Here is a 22,483-nt window from a genome sequence, read left to right on the forward strand (position 1 = left end):
AAGCCCTTTCTGTCTGTGCAAAAGAAATCTTGTTACTGTGCAGAGTGACTTCTCTGAGTAGAGTCGCCTTACTTGTTGCGACTGTGCCGATGTTCGAAGCTGGAGTGCAAAGTTGTTGCTTGAATGGTGCTTGCTGGAGCGTGCGGGAGTGCAAAGTTATACCATTTAAAAGGGCTGAAGAGTGCTCAGTGCAGCGGGTGGGCGACACTCTGGCCACCTTGAAAACCGAGGTTACATCCACTACCAGGGGCAGCCCAAGTTCTGCCGCAAGTGTGGTGAGCATGGGCACCTGGTTGAGGCTTGTACCAAGGTGTTATGTGGGAAGAGCAGAGAAATTGGGCAAACTTTTGGAGAGTGTCCAAATGGCAGGAAATGTAATCTCTGTGGAGAATTAAATCACCTCTTCAGAGATTGCCCTAAATCTTTTGCCAACAAATTAAAGACGGTAAAGCCACAGTCAAGCCAACAAAGAGAAGGACCAAAGGTGGCAGTTGGTGAACAAAGTGAAGAGGTTGACCCAATAAATTCAAACTTCCCGCCAAAAGCTTGGATTGGAAGTGAGGAGCAAAAAGGGGAGGGGCCTGTAGAGGCCTCACCACTCAGTGTTGAAGTCTGTGAGAATTCACAGGCAGAGGGTGGAGCTACGCTAAATGAGGAGGAAGAGCAGACAGGTGAGTCTAGTGAAGATACTCACCTCCCCGAAGGTCAACAGAAGGTCAATTTGTTGATAGGCATTCATTTATTTCTTCACTTCTGATGAAGTTTCAACAATAAACAACAAACTTTGTATTATTAGAAAGAACCAGAATCATTCTTCAGGAATCCGAAAATAAGCTCTATTTTATGAGTTATGCACGAATTCGGATTCTCCTATAAAACGAATTCATTAACTCAAACCAAGTTAAGACTGCTTTGTCCTTCATATTTATTCATGTCTAATCAAGTTTCAACGATAAACAACGTTGTACTTTGTAGAATGAGAAAGAACTTCTTCAGCAATAAGCATCTCTCGACATATGACGAAGTACAGATTTTGCTATAAAATTAATTCCTTCTATCAGCCTGACTTAAAACTGTTTGTCCTCCTTATTTATCCACTTCAAATCAAGTTTCAACAAATAAAAAAAAGTTGTAGTTTGAGAAAGTACAACTTAATCTTCAGCAATCAGTATAAAAAGAGGTGCAAATGCCAACCATACATACCTACAAGGTGGAGCGGAAGTATTCAGCTGCAAGTAGGTGTGAATGTTCGACTATAATTTGTAAAAAGCGGGTAAGAAAAGGTTCGAATGCCCGACTATATATTAACAAAAGCGGGAGGAGAGGTCTTCGGATGAGAGTGGGTGAGAATTTCCAACCATAATCTATAAAATACGGTGAAAAAAAATATGTGAATGCCTCATAGAATACTAAAAGCGGAAGTGTTCGGCTGCAAGAAGGTGTGAATGTCCGACTATATTTGGTGAAAAGCAGGTGAAGCAAGGTCTGAATGCCCAACCTTATATCATCAAAAGCGAGATCAGAGGTGTTTGGCTGCAAGAAGGCCATAGTTTTCCAAAAGCGGGTAAGGTGCGAATGTCCGACTAAATATCAACAAAATTTGGGGCGGAGGTCTTCGGATGCAAGTGGGTGTGAATATCCCACCATACAAGTATGGTGGAGAGGAAGCTGTAAATAGCCGACCATAGTTTGGAAAAAGCGGGTAAGAAAAGGTTTGAATGCCCGAACATACACCATCAAAAGAGGGAGCGGAGGTGTTCCGCTGTACGAAGGTGTGAATGTCCGACCATACTTGGTAAAAAGCGGGTAAGAAAAGGTTAAAATACCCGACTGTACACAATCAATAGCAGGAGCGGATGTGTTCGGCTACAAGAAGATGTGAAAGTCCGACCATGGTTTGTAAAAAGCGGGTAAGAAAAGGTGCGAATGTCCGACAATGTATGATCAAAAGAGAGAGCGGAGGTTTTCGGATACAAGAAGGTTTGAATGTCCCACCATAGTTTGTAAAAAGCGGGTAAGAAAAGGTTCGAATGCCCGACTATACACCATCAAAAGCGGGAATAGAGGTGTTCCGCTGTAAGACGGTGTGAATGTCCGACCATAGTTGGTAAAAAGCGGGTAAGAAAAGGTTAAAATACCCGACTGTACACAATCAATAGCGGGAGCGGAGTTGTTCGGCTACAAGAAGGTGTGAAAGTCCGACCATGGTTTGTAAAAACCGGGAAGAAAAGGCTCGAAAGCCAGACTATACACCATCAAAAAGAAGGTTTGAATGTCCATCAATAATTGCTTTAAAACAAGAAAGTAAATTTTCGAATATCAAACCGCACATGATCATAAGCGGGAGAGGAGGTGTTCGGCTGCAAGAAGGTGTGAATGTCCACCCATAATTCATGAAAAATGGGTAAAAAAAAAGGTGCGAATGCCTAACAATACATTATCAAAAGCAGGTGTGAATGTCAGATCATAATTTGTAAAAAGCTGATGAGAAAGGGTGAGAATGCCCGACTATACACCATCAAATGCGGGAGCGGAGGTGTTCGGCTCTGAGTAGGTGTGAATGTCCGACCATAATTGCTGAAGAATGTGTTAGAAAAGGTAAGAATGCTGGACCATACATCATCAAAAGCGGGAGAGGTGGTGTTCGGCTGCAAAAAGGTGTGACTGTTCGACTAAAGTTTGTAAAAAGTGGGTAAGACAAGGTGCGAATGCCTGACAATGTATGATCAAAAGCGGGAGCGGAGGTGTTCAGCTGCAAGAAGGTCTACATGTCCATCAATAATTGCTAGAAAACATGAAAGAAACTTTTCGAAAATCAAACCGCACATGATCATAAGTGGGAGAGGAGGTGTTCAGCTGCAAGGTGTGAATGTCCACCCATAATTCCTGAAAAATGGGCAAAAAAAAGGTGTGAATGCCCAACCATACATCATCAAAAGCAGGAGTGGAAGTGTTCGGCTACAAGAAGGTGTGAACGTCCAACCAAAATATGTAAAAAGAAGTTAAGAAAAGGTTCGAATATCCAACCAAACATAATCAAAAGCGGGAGCAGAGCTGTTCGACTGCAAGTAGGTGTGAATGTCAGATCATAATTTGCAAAAAGCTGATGAGAAAGGGTGAGAATGCCCGACTATACATCATCAAATGCGGGAGCGGAGTTGTTCGGCTGTGAGTAGGTGTGAATCTCCGACCATAATTGCTGAAAAATGTGTTAGAAAAGGTAAAAATGCCGGTCCATACATCATCAAAAGCGAGAGAGGTTGTGTTCGACTGCAAGTAGGTGTGAATGTCCAGCCATAATTACTCACAAACGGGTAAGAAAAGGTAGTAGCCAGACCATATATGATCAAAACAGGGAGCGGAGGTGGTTCAACTGCAAGAAGGTTTGAATGTCAAACTAAAGTTCAAATATATTAACAAAAGCGGGAGGAGAGGTCTTCGGATGAGAGTGGTTGAAAATTTCCAACCATAATGTATAAAATGCGGTGAAAAAAAAGGTGTGATAGAACACTAAAAGGTGGAGCGGAAGTGTTCGGCTGCAAGAAGGTGTGAATGTCCGACTATATTTGGTGAAAAGCAGGTGAAGCAAGGTCTGAATGCCCAACCTTACATCATCAAAAGCAAGATCAGAGTTGTTTGGCTGCAAGAAGGCCATAGTTTGCCAAAAGCGGGTAAGGTGCGAATGTCCGACTAAATATCAACAAAATTTGGGGCGGAGGTCTTCGGATGCAAGTGGGTGTGAATATCCCACCATACAAGTATGGTGGGTGGAGAGGAAGCTGTGAATAGCCGACCATAGTTTGGAAAAAGCGGGTAAGAAAAGGTTTGAATGCCCGAACATACACCATCAAAAGAGGGAGCGGAGGTGTTCCGCTGTACGAAGGTGTGAATGTCCAACCATACTTGGTAAAAAGCGGGTAAGAAAAGGTTAATATACCCGACTGTACACAATCAATAGCGGGAGCGGATGTGTTCGGCTACAAGAAGGTGTGACAGTCCGACCATGGTTTGTAAAAAGCTGGTAAGAAAAGGTGCGAATGTCCGACAATGTATGATCAAAAGAGAGAGCGGAGGTTTTCGGATACACGAAAGTTTGAATGTCCTACCATAGTTTGTAAATAGCGGGTAAGAAAAGGTTCAAATGCCCGACTATACACCATAAAAAGCGGGAGCGGAGGTGTTCCGCTGTAAGACGGTGTGAATGTCCGACCATAGTTGGTAAAAAGCGGGTAAGAAAAGGTTAAAATACCCGACTGTACAAAATCAATAGCGGGAGCGGAGTTGTTCGGCTACAAGAAGGTGTGAAAGTACGACCATGGTTTGTAAAAAGCAGTTAAGAAAAGGTTCGAATATCCAACCAAACATAATCAAAAGCGGGAGCAGAGCTGTTCGACTGCAAGTAGGTGTGAATGTCCAGCCATAATTACTCACAAACGGGGGAAGAAAAGGTAGTATTGCCAGACCATACATGATCAAAACAGGGAGCGGAGGTTCAGCTGCAAAGTGTGAATGTCTGACTATAGTTTGTAAAAAGCGGGTAAGACAAGGTGCGAATGCCCGACAATGTATGATCAAAAGAGAGAGCGGAGGTGTTCGGCTGCAAGGTCTGAATGTCCAACCATAATTTGTAAAAACCGGGTAAGAAAAGGCTCGAAAGCCCGACTATACATCATCAAAAGCGGGAGCGGAGGTGTTCAGCTGCAAGAAGGTGTGAATGTTCGACTAAAGTTTGTAAAAAGCTGGTAAGACAAGGAGCGATGTCCCGACATTGTATGATCAAAAGCGGGAGCGGAGGTGTCCAGCTGTGAGTAGGTGTGAATGTCCGACCATAATTGCTGAAAAATGTGTTAGAAAAGGTAAGAATACTGGGCCATACATCATCAAAAGCGGGAGAGGTGGTGTTCGGCTGCAAGAAGGTGTGAAAGTCCAACAATGGTTTGTAAAAAGCGGGTAATAAAAGGTTCGAATGCCCGAATATACATCATCAAAAGCGGAAGCGGAGGTGTTCGGATGCAAGAAGGTGTGAACGTCCGACCAAAGTTTGTAAAAAGCAGTGAAAAGCGAGAAAAAGCTTTTCGTGAGTTTTGCATGATTTGGGATTTTGCTTATAAAATGCATTACTTCACTCAAACTATGTTAAAACTGATTTGTCCTTCATATTTACCATGTCTAGAAAGATTTAAACAAAAAAACAACGTTTTACTTTGCAGTAAAAGAAAGAGCAAATCTAAAGTTTCAGGAATCCGAGTATAAGCCTGCTTTCATGAGTTCTGCACGATTTCGGATTTTGCTATAAAATGAATTGCTTTGCTCAAACCAAGTTAAAACTGCTTTGTCCTTCCATATTCATCAATGTCTAGATTGACTTCAACAAAGAAAAACATTGGACTTTGCAGTAGAAGAAGTTGAAATCCATCTACACATTGATAAATACGAAGGACAAAGCAGTTCCCACTTGCCCATAAGAAAATAAGCTTATTCTCGGATTCCTGATCCTTCAGTTTTGCTCTTTCTTCTACTGCAAAATACAATGTTGTTCTTTGTTGAAGTCGATCTAGACATTGATAAATATGAATGAAAAAGCAGTTTTAACTTGGTTTGAGTGAATGAATTCATTTTATACATAAAATCCGAAATCGTGCAGAACTCATGAAAATAAGCTTATTCTCGGATTCCTAAAACTTTTGATTGGCTCTTTCTTTTACTGCAAAGTACAACGTTGTTTTTTTGTTTAAATCTATCGAGATATTGATAAATATGAAGGTAAAAGCCGTTTTAACATAGTTTGAGTGAAGGAATTGATTTTATAGATAAAATCCCAAATCATGCAGAACTCCTCAAAAGGGGCGTATGGCTTAATCACAAGTGTGGCTCTTTCTCATTCAGGGTAGTATGAGGAAGTTTATGCTTGAAATATATGTAGAAATGGGTACATATGAATGACAAAGCAGTGTTAACTTAGTTTGCGTGAAGGAATTCATTTTATACATAAAATCCGAAATCGTGCAGAACTCATGAAAATAAGCTTATTCTCGGATTCCTAAAACTTTTGATTTGCAATTTCTTTTACTGCAAAGTACAACGTTGTTTTTTGTTGAAATCTATCTAGACATTGATAAATACCAGTCGAAACTCTGCTGCCGCTTTTGATAATTTATGGTTGGGCATTCTTACCTTTTCTTACCCGCTTTTTACAAATTATGATCTTACATTCACACCTACTTGCAGTCGAACACCTTCTCATCCACTTATGATCATGTGCGGTTGGGCTTTCGCACCTTTTCTTACCCATTTTTCAGTAATTATGGGTGGACATTCAGACCTTCTTGCAGCCGAAAACCTCCACTCCTCTTTTGATCATACATTGTCGGGAATTCACACCTTGTCTTACCCGCTTTTTACAAACTTTAGTCGGACATTCAAACCTTCTTGCAGCTGAACCACCTCCGCTCCCTGTTTTGATCATATATGGTCTGGCAATAGTACCCTTTCTTACCCGTTTGTGAGTAATTATGGCTGGACATTCACACCTACTTGCAGCCGAACACAACCTCTCCCGCTTTTGGTGATATATGGTCCGGCATTCTTACCTTTTCTAACACATTTTTCAGCAATTATGGTTGTAGAATCACACCTACTCACAGCCGAACAACTCCGCTCCCACATTTGATAGTGTATAGTCGGGCATTCTCACCCTTTCTCAACAGCTTTTTGCAAATTATGATCTGATATTCACACCTACTTGCAGTCGAACAGCTCTGCTCCCGCTTTTGATTATGTTTGGTTGGATATTCGAACATTTTCTTAACTGCTTTTTACTTACTATGGTTGGACATTCAAACCTTCTTGTAGCCGAACACATCCGCTCCTGCTTTTGATGATGTATTATTTGGCATTTGCACCTTTTCTTACCCATTTTTCATTAATTTTTGGTCGGATATTCAGACCTTCTTGCACCTGAACACCTCTGCTCCCGCTTTTGATGGTGTATAGTCGGGCTTTCGAGCCTTTTCTTCCCCGATTTTTACAAATTGTGGTTGGACATTCAGACCTTGCAGCCGAAAACCTCCGCTCCCTCTTTTGATCATACATTGTCGGGCATTCGCCCCTTGTCTTACACGGTTTTTACAAACTTTAGTCAGACATTCACACCTTGCAGCTGAACCACCTCCATTCCCTGTTTTGATCATGTGTGGTCTGGAAATACTACCTTTTCTTCCCCCGTTTGTGAGTGATTATGGCTGGACATTCACACCTACTTGCAGCCGAAAAACCACCTCTCCCGCTTTTGATGATGTATTGTCCGGCATTCTAGTCTTTTCTATCACATTTTTCAGCAATTATGATCTGACATTCACACCTACTTGCAGTCGAACAGCTCTGCTCCCGCTTTTGATTATGTTCGGTTGGATATTCAAACCTTTTCTTAACTGCTTTTTACAAACTTTGGTCGGACGTTCACACCTTCTTGCAGCCGAACACCTCCGCTTCCGCTTTTGATGGTATATATTCGGGTATTCGAACCTTTTCTTACCCGCTTTTTACAAACCAATGTTGGACTTTCATACCTTCTTGTAGCTGAACAACTCCACTCCTGCTTTTGATGATTTATGGTTGGACATTCGCATCTTTTCCTACCCATTTTTCAGTAATTATGGGTGGATATTCACATCTTCTTGCAGCTGAACACCTCCTCTCCCGGTAATGATCATGTAAGGTTTGATATTCGAAAATTTTCTTTCATGTTTTAAAGCAATTATTAATGGACATTCACACCTACTTGCAGCCGAACACAACCTCTCTCGCTTTTGATGATGTATGGACCGGCATTCTTACCTTTTCTAACACATTTTTCAGCAATTATGGTCGGAGATTCACACCTACTCACAGCCGAACAACTCCGCTCCCGCATTTGATGGTGTATAGTCGGGCATTCTCACCCTTTCTCATCAGCTTTTTGCAAATTATGATCTGATATTCACACCTACTTGCAGTCGAACAGCTCTGCTCCCGCTTTTGATTATGTTTGGTTAGATATTCGAACCTTTTCTTAACTGCTTTTTACAAACTTTGGTCGGACGTTCACAATATCTTGCAGCCGAACACCTCCGCTTCCGCTTTTGATGGTGTATAGTCGGGCATTCGAGCCTTTTCTTACCCACCTATTACTTACTATGGTTGGACATTCAAACCTTCTTGTAGCCGAACACATCCGCTCCTGCTTTTGATGATGTATGGTTTGGCATTCGCACCTTTTCTTACCCATTTTTCAGTAATTATTGGTCGGACATTCAGACCTGCTTGCACCTGAACACCTCTGCTCCCGCTTTTGATGGTGTATAGTCGGGCTTTCGAGCCTTTTCTTCCCCGATTTTTACAAATTATGGTTGGACATTCAGACCTTGCAGCCGAAAACCTCCGCTCCCTCTTTTGATCATACATTGTCGGGCATTCGCCCCTTGTCTTACACGGTTTTTACAAACTTTAGTCAGACATTCACACCTTGCAGCTGAACCACCTCCATTCCCTGTTTTGATCATGTGTGGTCTGGAAATACTACCTTTTCTTCCCCCGTTTGTGAGTAATTATGGCTGGACATTCACACCTACTTGCAGCCGAAAAACCACCTCTCCCGCTTTTGATGATGTATTGTCCGGCATTCTAGTCTTTTCTATCACATTTTTCAGCAATTATGATCTGACATTCACACCTACTTGCAGTCGAACAGCTCTGCTCCCGCTTTTGATTATGTTCGGTTGGATATTCAAACCTTTTCTTAACTGCTTTTTACAATATTTGGTCGGACGTTCACACCTTCTTGCAGCCGAACACCCCCACTTCCGCTTTTGATGGTATATATTCGGGTATTCGAACCTTCTCTTACCCGCTTTTTACAAACCATGGTTGGACTTTCATACCTTCTTGTAGCTGAACAACTCCACTCCTGCTTTTGATGATTTATGGTTGGACATTCGCATCTTTTCCTACCCATTTTTCAGTAATTATGGGTGGATATTCACATCTTCTTGCAGCTGAACACCTCCTCTCCCGCTAATGATCATGTAAGGTTTGATATTCGAAAATTTTCTTTCATGTTTTAAAGCAATTATTAATGGACATTCACACCTACTTGCAGCCGAACACCACCTCTCCCGCTTTTGATGATGTATGGACCGGCATTCTTACCTTTTCTAACACATTTTTCAGCAATTATGGTTGGAGAATCACACCTACTCACAGCCGAACAACTCCGCTACCGCATTTGATGGTGTATAGTCGGGATTTCTCACCCTTTCTCATCAGCTTTTTGCAAATTATTCTCTGACATTCACACCTACTTGCAGTCGAACAGCTCTGCTCCCGCTTTTGATTATGTTTGGTTAGATATTCGAACCTTTTCTTAACTGCTTTTTTACAAACTTTGGTCGGACGTTCACACCTTCTTGCAGCCGAACACCTCCGCTCCCTCTTTTGTTGGTGTATGTTCGGGCATTCGAACCTTTTCTTACCCGCTTTTTACAAACCAGGGTCGGACTTTCACACCTTTTAGTAGCCGAACAACTCCGCTCCCGCTATTGATTGTGTACAGTCGGGTATTTTAACCTTTTCTTACCCGCTTTTTACCAACTATGGTCGGACATTCACACCTTCGTACAGCGGAACACCTCCGCTCCCTCTTTTGATGGTGTATGTTTGGGTATTCAAACCTTTTCTTACCCGCTTTTTCCAAACTATGGTCGGCTATTCACAGCTTCCTCTCCACCATACTTGTATGGTTGGATATTCACACCCACTTGCATCCGAAGACCTCTGCCCCAAATTTTGTTGATATTTAGTCGGACATTCGCACCTTACCCGCTTTTGGCAAACTATGGCCTTCTTGCAGCCAAACACCTCTGATCTCGCTTTTGATGATGTAAGGTTGGGCATTCAGACCTTGCTTCACCTGCTTTTCACCAAATATAGTCGGATATTCACACCTTCTTGCAGCCGAACACTTCCGCTCCACCTTTTAGTGTTCTATCACACCTTTTTTTCACCGCATTTTATACATTATGGTTGGAAATTTTCAACCACTCTCATCCGAAGACCTCTCCTCCCGCTTTCTTTAATATATTTGAACTTTAGTCGGACATTCAAACCTTCTTGCAGCTGAACCACCTCCGCTCCCTGTTTTGATCATATATGGTCTGGCAATACTACCTTTTCTTACCCGTTTGTGAGTAATTATGGCTGGACATTCACACCTACTTGCAGCCGAACACAACCTCTCTCGCTTTTGATGATGTATGGACCGGCATTTTTACCTATTCTAACACATTTTTCAGCAATTATGGTCGGAGATTCACACCTACTCACAGCCGAACAACTCCGCTCCCGCATTTGATGATGTATAGTCGGGCATTCTCACCCTTTCTCATCAGCTTTTTGAAAATTATGATCTGACATTCACACCTACTTCCAGTCGAACAGCTCTGCTCCCGCTTTTGATTATGTTTGGTTAGATATTCGAACCTTTTCTTAACTGCTTTTTACAAACTTTGGTTGGACGTTCACAATATCTTGCAGCCGAACACCTCCGCTTCCGCTTTTGATGGTGTATATTCGGGCATACGAACCTTTTCTTACCCGCTTTTTACCATCTATGGTCGGACATTCACACCGTCTTACAGCGGAACACCTCCGCTCCCTCTTTTGATGATGTATGGTTAGGCATTCGCACCTTCTCTCACTCGCCTTTTACTATGGTCGGCCATTCACAGCTTCCTCTCCACCATACTTGTATGGTGGGATATTCACACCCACTTGCATCCGAAGACCTCCGCTTCCGCTTTTGATGGGAACTGACAACATAAGAAGTCCGGACATACTTTGATAGTATATGAATAAGTGGGTAGCTACTGACAAGCATTAAGCATGTCACACAGCCCAAACATATAACATTTCAGGACACACCACACAGTTAACAACCACAGTGAAGCGTGTCAAAGCCCAAACATGTAACATTCAACAAGACACTTACACAACACATTCAAATCAAACAGTCAGACAACATACAAGAACATATACCCCAGCCGGCATTGCTCCCTGCCTATTTTCGTACAGCACACTATGTGTGCGCACACCTTTATTCACAAACTCTTCAACTTATACTCTTTTACCGAAGTTGCTACAGCTCGATTGGCCGAATACCCTTTGATCCTATTTCGGTGAATTTGACATCTGCCTTACATATAACAGATTAGCGGTTTAGCAGTTTTAATTTAGTTTGAGTGAAGGAATTCATTTTATAGCAAAATCCGAAATCGTGATGAACTCATGAAAGTAAGCTTATTCTCGGATTCCTGAAACTTTAGATTTGCTCTTTCTTTTACTGCAAAGTACACGTTGTTTTTTTTGTTTAAATCTTTCTAGACATGGTAAATATTAAGGACAAAGCAGTTTTCACATAGTTTGAGTGAAGGAATTCATTTTATAGATAAAATCCCAAGAGTCTGATGGGAAAAGAGAGTGAATGCGAAGTAGACTTTAACACGGCTATGGGAGCGAGCCGAGTGTGGGCTAACCAGGAGAATTGCTTGAAAGAAATGCGACCCCGAATGAGCGGTCAGAACAAAGCCTCAATACGGGATTCTCGTGGTGTTTTTGTTGCTGCCTTGTCTTTTGCACAGAGTAAAAGACATGGCAGCCATCGAATAGGGCCCGATTGTTCCTACTTGGTCAGCCGAGGAGCAAGGGGGGGGGGAGCAAGTGTCTCAACCAAGCAAAGCTCACCATGGGGAAGGTGGCTATGCCAACAAGCCTGATGCCCTGCTCCCGCAGTGACGGATAATCGTACTCTGGTTTCTCTTCATAACGTACAAGTCTTTCGCCTTTTACTAAAGATTTCTGTGGAGAGCAGCACTAATGAGTTGTTTCTATTTTTGGCAGGCTTTACCTTTGCGGGTGAAGCCCTTTCTGTCTGTGCAAAAGAAATCTTGTTACTGTGCAGAGTGACTTCTCTGAGTAGAGTCGCCTTACTTGTTGCGACTGTGCCGATGTTCGAAGCTGGAGTGCAAAGTTGTTGCTTGAATGGTGCTTGCTGGAGCGTGCGGGAGTGCAAAGTTATACCATTTAAAAGGGCTGAAGAGTGCTCAGTGCAGCGGGTGGGCGACACTCTGGCCACCTTGAAAACCGAGGTTACATCCACTACCAGGGGCAGCCCAAGTTCTGCCGCAAGTGTGGTGAGCATGTGCACCTGGTTGAGGCTTGTACCAAGGTGTTATGTGGGAAGAGCAGAGAAATTGGGCAAACTTTTGGAGAGTGTCCAAATGGCAGGAAATGTAATCTCTGTGGAGAATTAAATCACCTCTTCAGAGATTGCCCTAAATCTTTTGCCAACAAATTAAAGACGGTAAAGCCACAGTCAAGCCAACAAAGAGAAGGACCAAAGGTGGCAGTTGGTGAACAAAGTGAAGAGGTTGACCCAATAAATTCAAACTTCCCGCCAAAAGCTTGGATTGGAAGTGAGGAGCAAAAAGGGGAGGGGCCTGTAGAGGCCTCACCACTCAGTGTTGAAGTCTGTGAGAATTCACAGGCAGAGGGTGGAGCTACGCTAAATGAGGAGGAAGAGCAGACAGGTGAGTCTAGTGAAGATACTCACCTCCCCGAAGGTCAACAGAAGGTCAATTTGTTGATAGGCATTCATTTATTTCTTCACTTCTGATGAAGTTTCAACAATAAACAACAAACTTTGTATTATTAGAAAGAACCAGAATCATTCTTCAGGAATCCGAAAATAAGCTCTATTTTATGAGTTATGCACGAATTCGGATTCTCCTATAAAACGAATTCATTAACTCAAACCAAGTTAAGACTGCTTTGTCCTTCATATTTATTCATGTCTAATCAAGTTTCAACGATAAACAACGTTGTACTTTGTAGAATGAGAAAGAACTTCTTCAGCAATAAGCATCTCTCGACATATGACGAAGTACAGATTTTGCTATAAAATTAATTCCTTCTATCAGCCTGACTTAAAACTGTTTGTCCTCCTTATTTATCCACTTCAAATCAAGTTTCAACAAATAAAAAAAAGTTGTAGTTTGAGAAAGTACAACTTAATCTTCAGCAATCAGTATAAAAAGAGGTGCAAATGCCAACCATACATACCTACAAGGTGGAGCGGAAGTATTCAGCTGCAAGTAGGTGTGAATGTTCGACTATAATTTGTAAAAAGCGGGTAAGAAAAGGTTCGAATGCCCGACTATATATTAACAAAAGCGGGAGGAGAGGTCTTCGGATGAGAGTGGGTGAGAATTTCCAACCATAATCTATAAAATATGTTGAAAAAAAATATGTGAATGCCTCATAGAACACTAAAAGCGGAAGTGTTCGGCTGCAAGAAGGTGTGAATGTCCGACTATATTTGGTGAAAAGCAGGTGAAGCAAGGTCTGAATGCCCAACCTTATATCATCAAAAGCGAGATCAGAGGTGTTTGGCTGCAAGAAGGCCATAGTTTTCCAAAAGCGGGTAAGGTGCGAATGTCCGACTAAATATCAACCAAATTTGGGGCGGAGGTCTTCGGATGCAAGTGGGTGTGAATATCCCACCATACAAGTATGGTGGAGAGGAAGCTGTAAATAGCCGACCATAGTTTGGAAAAAGCGGGTAAGAAAAGGTTTGAATGCCCGAACATACACCATCAGAAGAGGGAGCGGAGGTGTTCCGCTGTACGAAGGTGTGAATGTCCGACCATACTTGGTAAAAAGCGGGTAAGAAAAGGTTAAAATACCCGACTGTACACAATCAATAGCGGGAGCGGATGTGTTCGGCTACAAGAAGATGTGAAAGTCCGACCATGGTTTGTAAAAACCGGGAAGAAAAGGCTCGAAAGCCCGACTATACACCATCAAAAAGAAGGTTTGAATGTCCATCAATAATTGCTTTAAAACAAGAAAGTAAATTTTCGAATATCAAACCGCACATGATCATAAGCGGTAGAGGAGGTGTTCGGCTGCAAGAAGGTGTGAATGTCCACCCATAATTCATGAAAAATGGGTAAAAAAAAGGTGCGAATGCCTAACAATACATTATCAAAAGCAGGTGTGAATGTCAGATCATAATTTGTAAAAAGCTGATGAGAAAGGGTGAGAATGCCCGACTATACACCATCAAATGCGGGAGCGGAGGTGTTCGGCTCTGAGTAGGTGTGAATGTCCGACCATAATTGCTGAAGAATGTGTTAGAAAAGGTAAAAATGCTGGACCATACATCATCAAAAGCGGGAGAGGTGGTGTTCGGCTGCAAAAAGGTGTGACTGTTCGACTAAAGTTTGTAAAAAGTGGGTAAGACAAGGTGCGAATGCCTGACAATGTATGATCAAAAGCGGGAGCGGAGGTGTTCAGCTGCAAGAAGGTCTACATGTCCATCAATAATTGCTAGAAAACATGAAAGAAACTTTTCGAAAATCAAACCGCACATGATCATAAGTGGGATAGGAGGTGTTCAGCTGCAAGGTGTGAATATCCACCCATAATTCCTGAAAAATGGGCAAAAAAAAGGTGTGAATGCCCAACCATACATCATCAAAAGCAGGAGTGGAAGTGTTCGGCTACAAGAAGGTGTGAACGTCCAACCAAAATATGTAAAAAGAAGTTAAGAAAAGGTTCGAATATCCAACCAAACATAATCAAAAGCGGGAGCAGAGCTGTTCGACTGCAAGTAGGTGTGAATGTCAGATCATAATTTGCAAAAAGCTGATGAGAAAGGGTGAGAATGCCCGACTATACATCATCAAAAGCGGGAGCGGAGTTGTTCGGCTGTGAGTAGGTGTGAATCTCCGACCATAATTGCTGAAAAATGTGTTAGAAAGGGTAAAAATGCCGGTCCATACATCATCAAAAGCGAGAGAGGTTGTGTTCGACTGCAAGTAGGTGTGAATGTCCAGCCATAATTACTCACAAACGGGTAAGAAAAGGTAGTAGCCAGACCATATATGATCAAAACAGGGAGCGGAGGTGGTTCAGCTGCAAGAAGGTTTGAATGTCAAACTAAAGTTCAAATATATTAACAAAAGCGGGAGGAGAGGTCTTCGGATGAGAGTGGTTGAAAATTTCCAACCATAATGTATAAAATGCGGTGAAAAAAAAGGTGTGATAGAACACTAAAAGGTGGAGCGGAAGTGTTCGGCTGCAAGAAGGTGTGAATGTCCGACTATATTTGGTGAAAGGCAGGTGAAGCAAGGTCTGAATGCCCAACCTTACATCATCAAAAGCAAGATCAGAGTTGTTTGGCTGCAAGAAGGCCATAGTTTGCCAAAAGCGGGTAAGGTGCGAATGACCGACTAAATATCAACAAAATTTGGGGCGGAGGTCTTCGGATGCAAGTGGGTGTGAATATCCCACCATACAAGTATGGTGGGTGGAGAGGAAGCTGTGAATAGCCGACCATAGTTTGGAAAAAGCGGGTAAGAAAAGGTTTGAATGCCCGAACATACACCATCAAAAGAGGGAGCGGAGGTGTTCCGCTGTACGAAGGTGTGAATGTCCAACCATACTTGGTAAAAAGCGGGTAAGAAAAGGTTAATATACCCGACTGTACACAATCAATAGCGGGAGCGGATGTGTTCGGCTACAAGAAGGTGTGACAGTCCGACCATGGTTTGTAAAAAGCCGGTAAGAAAAGGTGCGAATGTCCGACAATGTATGATCAAAAGAGAGAGCGGAGGTTTTCGGATACACGAAAGTTTGAATGTCCTACCATAGTTTGTAAATAGCGGGTAAGAAAAGGTTCAAATGCCCGACTATACACCATAAAAAGCGGGAGCGGAGGTGTTCCGCTGTAAGACGGTGTGAATGTCCGACCATAGTTGGTAAAAAGCGGGTAAGAAAAGGTTAAAATACCCGACTGTACAAAATCAATAGCGAGAGCGGAGTTGTTCGGCTACAAGACGGTGTGAAAGTACGACCATGGTTTGTAAAAAGCAGTTAAGAAAAGGTTCGAATATCCAACCAAACATAATCAAAAGCGGGAGCAGATCTGTTCGACTGCAAGTAGGTTTGAATGTCCAGCCATAATTAATCACAAACGGGGGAAGAAAAGGTAGTATTGCCAGACCATACATGATCAAAACAGGGAGCGGAGGTTCAGCTGCAAGGTGTGAATGTCTGACTATAGTTTGTAAAAAGCGGGTAAGACAAGGTGCGAATGCCCGACAATGTATGATCAAAAGAGAGAGCGGAGGTGTTCGGCTGCAAGGTCTGAATGTCCAACCATAATTTGTAAAAGCCGGGTAAGAAAAGGCTCGAAAGCCCGACTATACATCATCAAAAGTGGGAGCGGAGGTGTTCAGCTGCAAGAAGGTGTGAATGTTCGACTAAAGTTTGTAAAAAGCTGGTAAGACAAGGAGCGATGTCCCGACATTGTATGATCAAAAGCGGGAGCGGAGGTGTCCAGCTGTGAGTAGGTGTGAATGTCCGACCATAATTGCTGAAAAATGTGTTAAAAAAAGGTAAGAATACTGGACCATACATCATCAAAAGCGGGAGAGGTGGTGTTCGGCTGCAAGAAGGTGTGAAAGTACAACAATGGTTTGTAAAAAGCGGGTAATAAAAGGTTCGAATGCCCGAATATACATCATCAAAAGCGGAAGCGGAGGTGTTCGGATGCAAGAAGGTGTGAACGTCCGACCAAAGTTTGTAAAAAGCAGTGAAAAGCGAGAAAAAGCTTTTCGTGAGTTTTGCATGATTTGGGATTTTGCTTATAAAATGCATTACTTCACTCAAACTATGTTAAAACTGATTTGTCCTTCATATTTACCATGTCTAGAAAGATTTAAACAAAAAACAACGTTGTACTTTGCAGTAAAAGAAAGAGCAAATCTAAAGTTTCAGGAATCCGAGTATAAGCCTGCTTTCATGAGTTCTGCACGATTTCGGATTTTGCTATAAAATGAATTGCTTTGCTCAAACCAAGTTAAAACTGCTTTGTCCTTCGATATTCATCAATGTCTAGATCGACTTCAACAAAGAAAAACATTGGACTTTGCAGTAGAAGAAGTTGAAATCCATCTACACATTGATAAATACGAAGGACAAAGCAGTTCCCACTTGCCCATAAGAAAATAAGCTTATTCTCGGATTCCTGATCCTTCAGTTTTGCTCTTTCTTCTACTGCAAAATACAATGTTGTTCTTTGTTGAAGTCGATCTAGACATTGATAAATATGAATGAAAAAGCAGTTTTAACTTGGTTTGAGTGAATGAATTCATTTTATACATAAAATCCGAAATCGTGCAGAACTCATGAAAATAAGCTTATTCTCGGATTTCTAAAACTTTTGATTGGCTCTTTCTTTTACTGCAAAGTACAACGTTGTTTTTTTGTTTAAATCTATCGAGACATTGATAAATATGAAGGTAAAAGCCGTTTTAACATAGTTTGAGTGAAGGAATTGATTTTATAGATAAAATCCCAAATCATGCAGAACTCCTCAAAAGGGGCGTATGGCTTAATCACAAGTGTGGCTCTTTCTCATTCAGGGTAGTATGAGGAAGTTTATGCTTGAAATATATGTAGAAATGGGTACATATGAAGGACAAAGCAGTGTTAACTTAGTTTGAGTGAAGGAATTAATTTTATACATAAAATCCCAAATCATGCAGAAAGTATGAAAAGAAGCTTATTCTCGGATTCCTGATCCTTCAGTTTTGCTCTTTCTTCTACTGCAAAATACAATGTTGTTCTTTGTTGAAGTCGATCTAGACATTGATAAATATGAATGAAAAAGCAGGTTTAACTTGGTTTGAGTGAATGAATTCATTTTATACATAAAATCCGAAATCGTGCAGAACTCATGAAAATAAGCTTATTCTCGGATTCCTAAAACTTTTGATTTGCTCTTTCTTTTATTGCAAAGTACAACGTTGTTTTTTTGTTTAAATCTATCGAGACATTGATAAATATGAAGGTAAAAGCCGTTTTAACATAGTTTGAGTGAAGGAATTAATTTTATAGATAAAATCCCAAACCATGCAGAACTCCTCAAAAGGGGCGTATGGCTTAATCACAAGTGTTGCTCTTTCTCATTCAGGGTAGTATGAGGAAGTTTATGCTTGAAATATATGTAGAAATGGGTACATATGAATGACAAAGCAGTGTTAACTTAGTTTGCGTGAAGGAATTCATTTTATACATAAAATCCGAAATCGTGCAGAACTCATGAAAATAAGCTTATTCTCGGATTCCTAAAACTTTTGATTTGCACTTTCTTTTACTGCAAAGTACAACGTTGTTTTTTGTTGAAATCTATCTAGACATTGATAAATACCAGTCGAAACTCTGCTGCCGCTTTTGATTATGTTCGGTTGGATATTCAAACCTTTTCTTAACTGCTTTTTACAAACTTTGGTCGGACGTTCACACCTTCTTGCAGCCGAACACCTCCGCTTCCGCTTTTGATGGTATATATTCGGGTATTCGAACCTTTTCTTACCCGCTTTTTACAAACCATGGTTGGACTTTCTTCTTGTAGCTGAACAACTCCACTCCTGCTTTTGATGATTTATGGTTGGACATTCGCATCTTTTCCTACCCATTTTTCAGTAATTATGGGTGGATATTCACACCTTCTTGCAGCTGAACACCTCCTCTCCCGCTAATGATCATGTAAGGTTTGATATTCGAAAATTTTCTTTCATGTTTTAAAGCAATTATTGATGGACATTCACACCTACTTGCAGCCGAACACCACCTCTCCCGCTTTTGATGATGTATGGACCGGCATTCTTACCTTTTCTAACACATTTTTCAGCAATTATGGTTGTAGAATCACACCTACTCACAGCCGAACATCTCCGCTACCGCATTTGATGGTGTATAGTCGGGATTCTCCCTCCTGAGCTGTCACCTTATCGTGGTGGGGGAGTTTGCGTGCCCCAATGAGTCTGGGAGCTATGTTGCCCGGGGCTTTAAGCCCCTGGTAGGGTCACCCAAGGCAAACAGATCCTAGATGAGGGACCAGACAAAGAACAGCTCAAAAGACCCCTTATGATGAACAAAAAATTTGGACCTCGTGATCCCTTGCCCGGATATGGGACACCGGGGCCTCCCCCCGGAGCCAGACCCGGGGGTGGGGCCCGGCAGCGGGCGCCTGGTGGCCGGGTCTGTGCCCATGGGGCTCGGTCGGGCATAGCCCGAAATGATGACGTGGGTCCCCCTTCCGACGGGTTCACCACCCGTGGGAGGGGCTAAGGGGGTCGGGTGCGATGTGAGCTGGGTAGCGGCCGAAGGCTGAGGCCTTGGCGGTCTGATCCTCGGCTACTGAAGCTAGCTCTTGGGACGTGGAATGTCACCTCTCTGTTGGGGAAGGAGCCGGAGCTGGTGCGCGAGGCTGAGCGGTTCCGGCTAGATATAGTCGGACTCACCTCGACGCACGGCTTGGGCTCTGGAACCAGTCCTCTTGAGAGGGGTTGGACTCTCTTCCACTCTGGAGTTGCCCGTGGTGAGAGGCGCAGAGCAGGTGTGGGCATACTTATTGCCCCCCGGCTGTGTGCCAGTACATTGGGGTTTACCCCAGTGAACGAGAGGGTAGCCTCCCTCCGCCTTCGGGTGGGGGGACGAGTCCTGACTTGTTTGTGCCTATGCGCCAAACAGCAGTTCAGAGTACCCACCCTTTTTGGAGTCTCTGGGGGAGGCACTGGAGAATGCTCCTACCGGAGACTCCCTCGTTCTGCTGGGGGACTTCAATGCTCACGTGGGCAATGACAGTGAGACCTGGAGGGGTGTGATTGGGAGGAACGGCCCCCCCGATCTGAACCAGAGTGGTGTTATGTTGTTGGACTTCTGTGCTGGTCATGGACTGTCCATAACGAACACCATGTTCAGACATAAGGGTGTCCATATGTGCACTTGGCACCAGGACACCCTTGGCCGCAGTTCGATGATCGACTTTGTGGTTGTATCATCGGACTTGCGGCCGTATGTCCTGGACACTCGGGTGAAGAGAGGGGCGGAGCTGTCAACTGATCACCACCTGGTGGTGAGTTGGCTCCGCTGGTGGGGGAGGATGCCGATCAGACCTGGCAGGCCCAAACGTATTGTGAGGGTCTGCTGGGAGCGTTTGTCAGAATCCCCCGTCAGAAGGAGCTTTAACTCCCACCTCCAGCAGAGCTTCAACCATATCCCGGGGGAGGTGGGGGACATTGAGTCCGAATGGGCCATGTTCCGTGACTCCATTGCCGAGGCAGCTGATCGGAGTTGTGGCCGTAAGGTGGTCGGTGCCTGTCGTGGCGGCAACCCTCGAACCTGCTGGTGGACACCAGTGGTGAGGGAAGCCGTCAAGCTGAAGAAGGAGTCCTATCGGGCCTTTTTGGCCAGTGGGACCCTGGAAGCAGCTGATAGGTACCGACAGGCCAGACGGGCTGCGGCTTCGGCGGTTGCTGAGGCAAAAACTCGGGCCTGGGAGGAGTTCGGTGAGACCATGGAGAACGATTTCCGGACGGCCTCGAAGAGATTCTGGTCCACCATCCGGCGTCTCAGGGGGGGGAAGCGGCTCACAGTCAACACTGTTTACAGTGGGGACGGGGCTTTGCTGACCTCAACTAGGGATGTTGTGAGTCGGTGGGGGGAGAACTTCGAGGAACTCCTCAATCCTACCAACACGTGCTCGGAAGAGGCAGAGTCGGAGAGCTCGGAGACGGGGCCTCCCATTTCTGGGGCTGAGGTTGCCGAGGTGGTCAAAAAGCTCCTCGGTGGCAAGGCCCCGGGGGTGGATGAGGTCCGTCCTGAGTTTCTCAAGGCTCTGGATGTTGTAGGGCTGTCTTGGCTGACACGCCTCTGCAGCATCGCGTGGACATCGGGGACAGTGCCTCTGGACTGGCAGATTGGGGTGGTGGTCCCCCTCTTTAAAAAGGGGGACCGGAGGGTGTGTTCCAACTATAGGGGTATCACACTCCTCAGCCTCCCTGGTAAGGTCTATTCGGGGGTATTGGAGAGGAGGATCCGTCGGATAATCGAGCCTCGGATTCAGGAGATGCAGTGTGGCTTTCGTCCTGGCCCATTTGTGAGTAATTATGACTGGACATTCACACCTACTTGCAGCCGAACACCACTTCTCCCGCTTTTGATGATGTATGGACCGGCATTTTTACCTTTTCTAACACATTTTTCAGCAATTATGGTTGGAGATTCACACCTACTCACAGCCGAACACCTCCGCTCCCGCATTTGATGGTGTATATTCGGGCATACGAACCTGTTCTTACCCGCTTTTTACAAACCATGGTCGGACTTTCACACCTTCTTGTAGCTGAACAACTCCGCTCCCTCTTTTGATTGTGTACAGTCGGGCATACAAACCTGTTCTTACCCGCTTTTTACAAACTATGGTCGGACATTCAAACCTTCTTGTAGCCGAACACATCCACTCCTGCTTTTGATGATGTATGGTTGGGCATTCGCACCTTTACTTACCCATTTTTCAGTAATTATGGGTGGATATTCACACCTTCTTGCAGCGGAACACCTCCTCTCCCGCTTACGATTATGTGCGGTTTGATATTCGAAAATTTTCTTTCATGTTTTATAGCAATTATTGATGGACATTCATACCTTCTTGAAGCCGAACACATCCACTCCTGCTTTTGATGATGTATGGTTGGAATTTCGAACCTACTTGTTGCCCGTTTTTCATTAATTATGGGTAGACATTCACACCTTGTTGCAGCCAAACACCTCCGTTCCCTGTTTTGATCATGTATGTTTTGACATTCGCACCTTTTCTCACCTGCTTTTTACTATTGTCGGCCAATCACAGCTTCCTCTCCACCATACTTGTATGGTAGGAAAGTCTCACCCACTCTCATCCGAAGACCTCTCCTCCCGCTTTTGTTAATATTTAGTCGGGCATTCGAACCTTTTCTTACCCACTTTTTACAAATTTTGGTCGAACATTCACACCTACTTGACGCTGAATACTTCCGCTCCACCTTTTAGTGATGTATGGTTGGCATTTGCACCTTTTGTTGCCCTCTTTTTATACTGATTGCTGAAGATTAAGTTGTTCTTTCTCAAACTACAATTTTTTTTAATTGTTGAAACTTGATTTGAAGTGGATAAATAAGGAGGACAAACAGTTTTAAGTCACGCTGATAGAAGAAATTAATTTTATAGCAAAATCTGTTTTTCGTCATATGTCGAGAGATGCTTATTGCTGAAGAAGTTCTTTCTCATTCTACAAAGTACAACGTTGTTTATCGTTGAAACTTGATTAGACATGAATAAATATGAAGGACAAAGCAGTCTTAACTTGGTTTGAGTTAATTAATTCGTTTTATAGGAGAATCCGAATTCGTGCTTATTTTCGAATTCCTGAAGAATGAGTCTGGTTCTTTCTCATAATACAAAGTTTGTTGTTTATTGTTGAAACTTCATCAGAAGTGAAGAAATAAATGAATGCCTATCAACAAATGTGGGATCTAAACTCTACTGCTTCCTCTAAAAT

At 43.2% G+C, this 22,483-nt stretch overlaps 1 non-coding gene across 1 annotated transcript; it reads left to right on the top strand.

Moving 5' to 3' along the window:
- The first annotated feature begins 11,835 nt into the window (after positions 1–11,835).
- Positions 11,836–11,949, top strand: LOC140274242 (U5 spliceosomal RNA). Its single transcript, XR_011908214.1, has one exon. It is a non-coding gene; the product is annotated as a U5 spliceosomal RNA (small nuclear RNA).
- The last annotated feature ends 10,534 nt before the right edge of the window (positions 11,950–22,483 follow it).

This window comes from Leuresthes tenuis, unplaced genomic scaffold, assembly GCF_036924035.1.
Source record: "Leuresthes tenuis unplaced genomic scaffold, fLeuTen1.0.hap1 SCAF_17, whole genome shotgun sequence".
NCBI classification, from domain to species: Eukaryota; Metazoa; Chordata; class Actinopteri; order Atheriniformes; family Atherinopsidae; genus Leuresthes; species Leuresthes tenuis.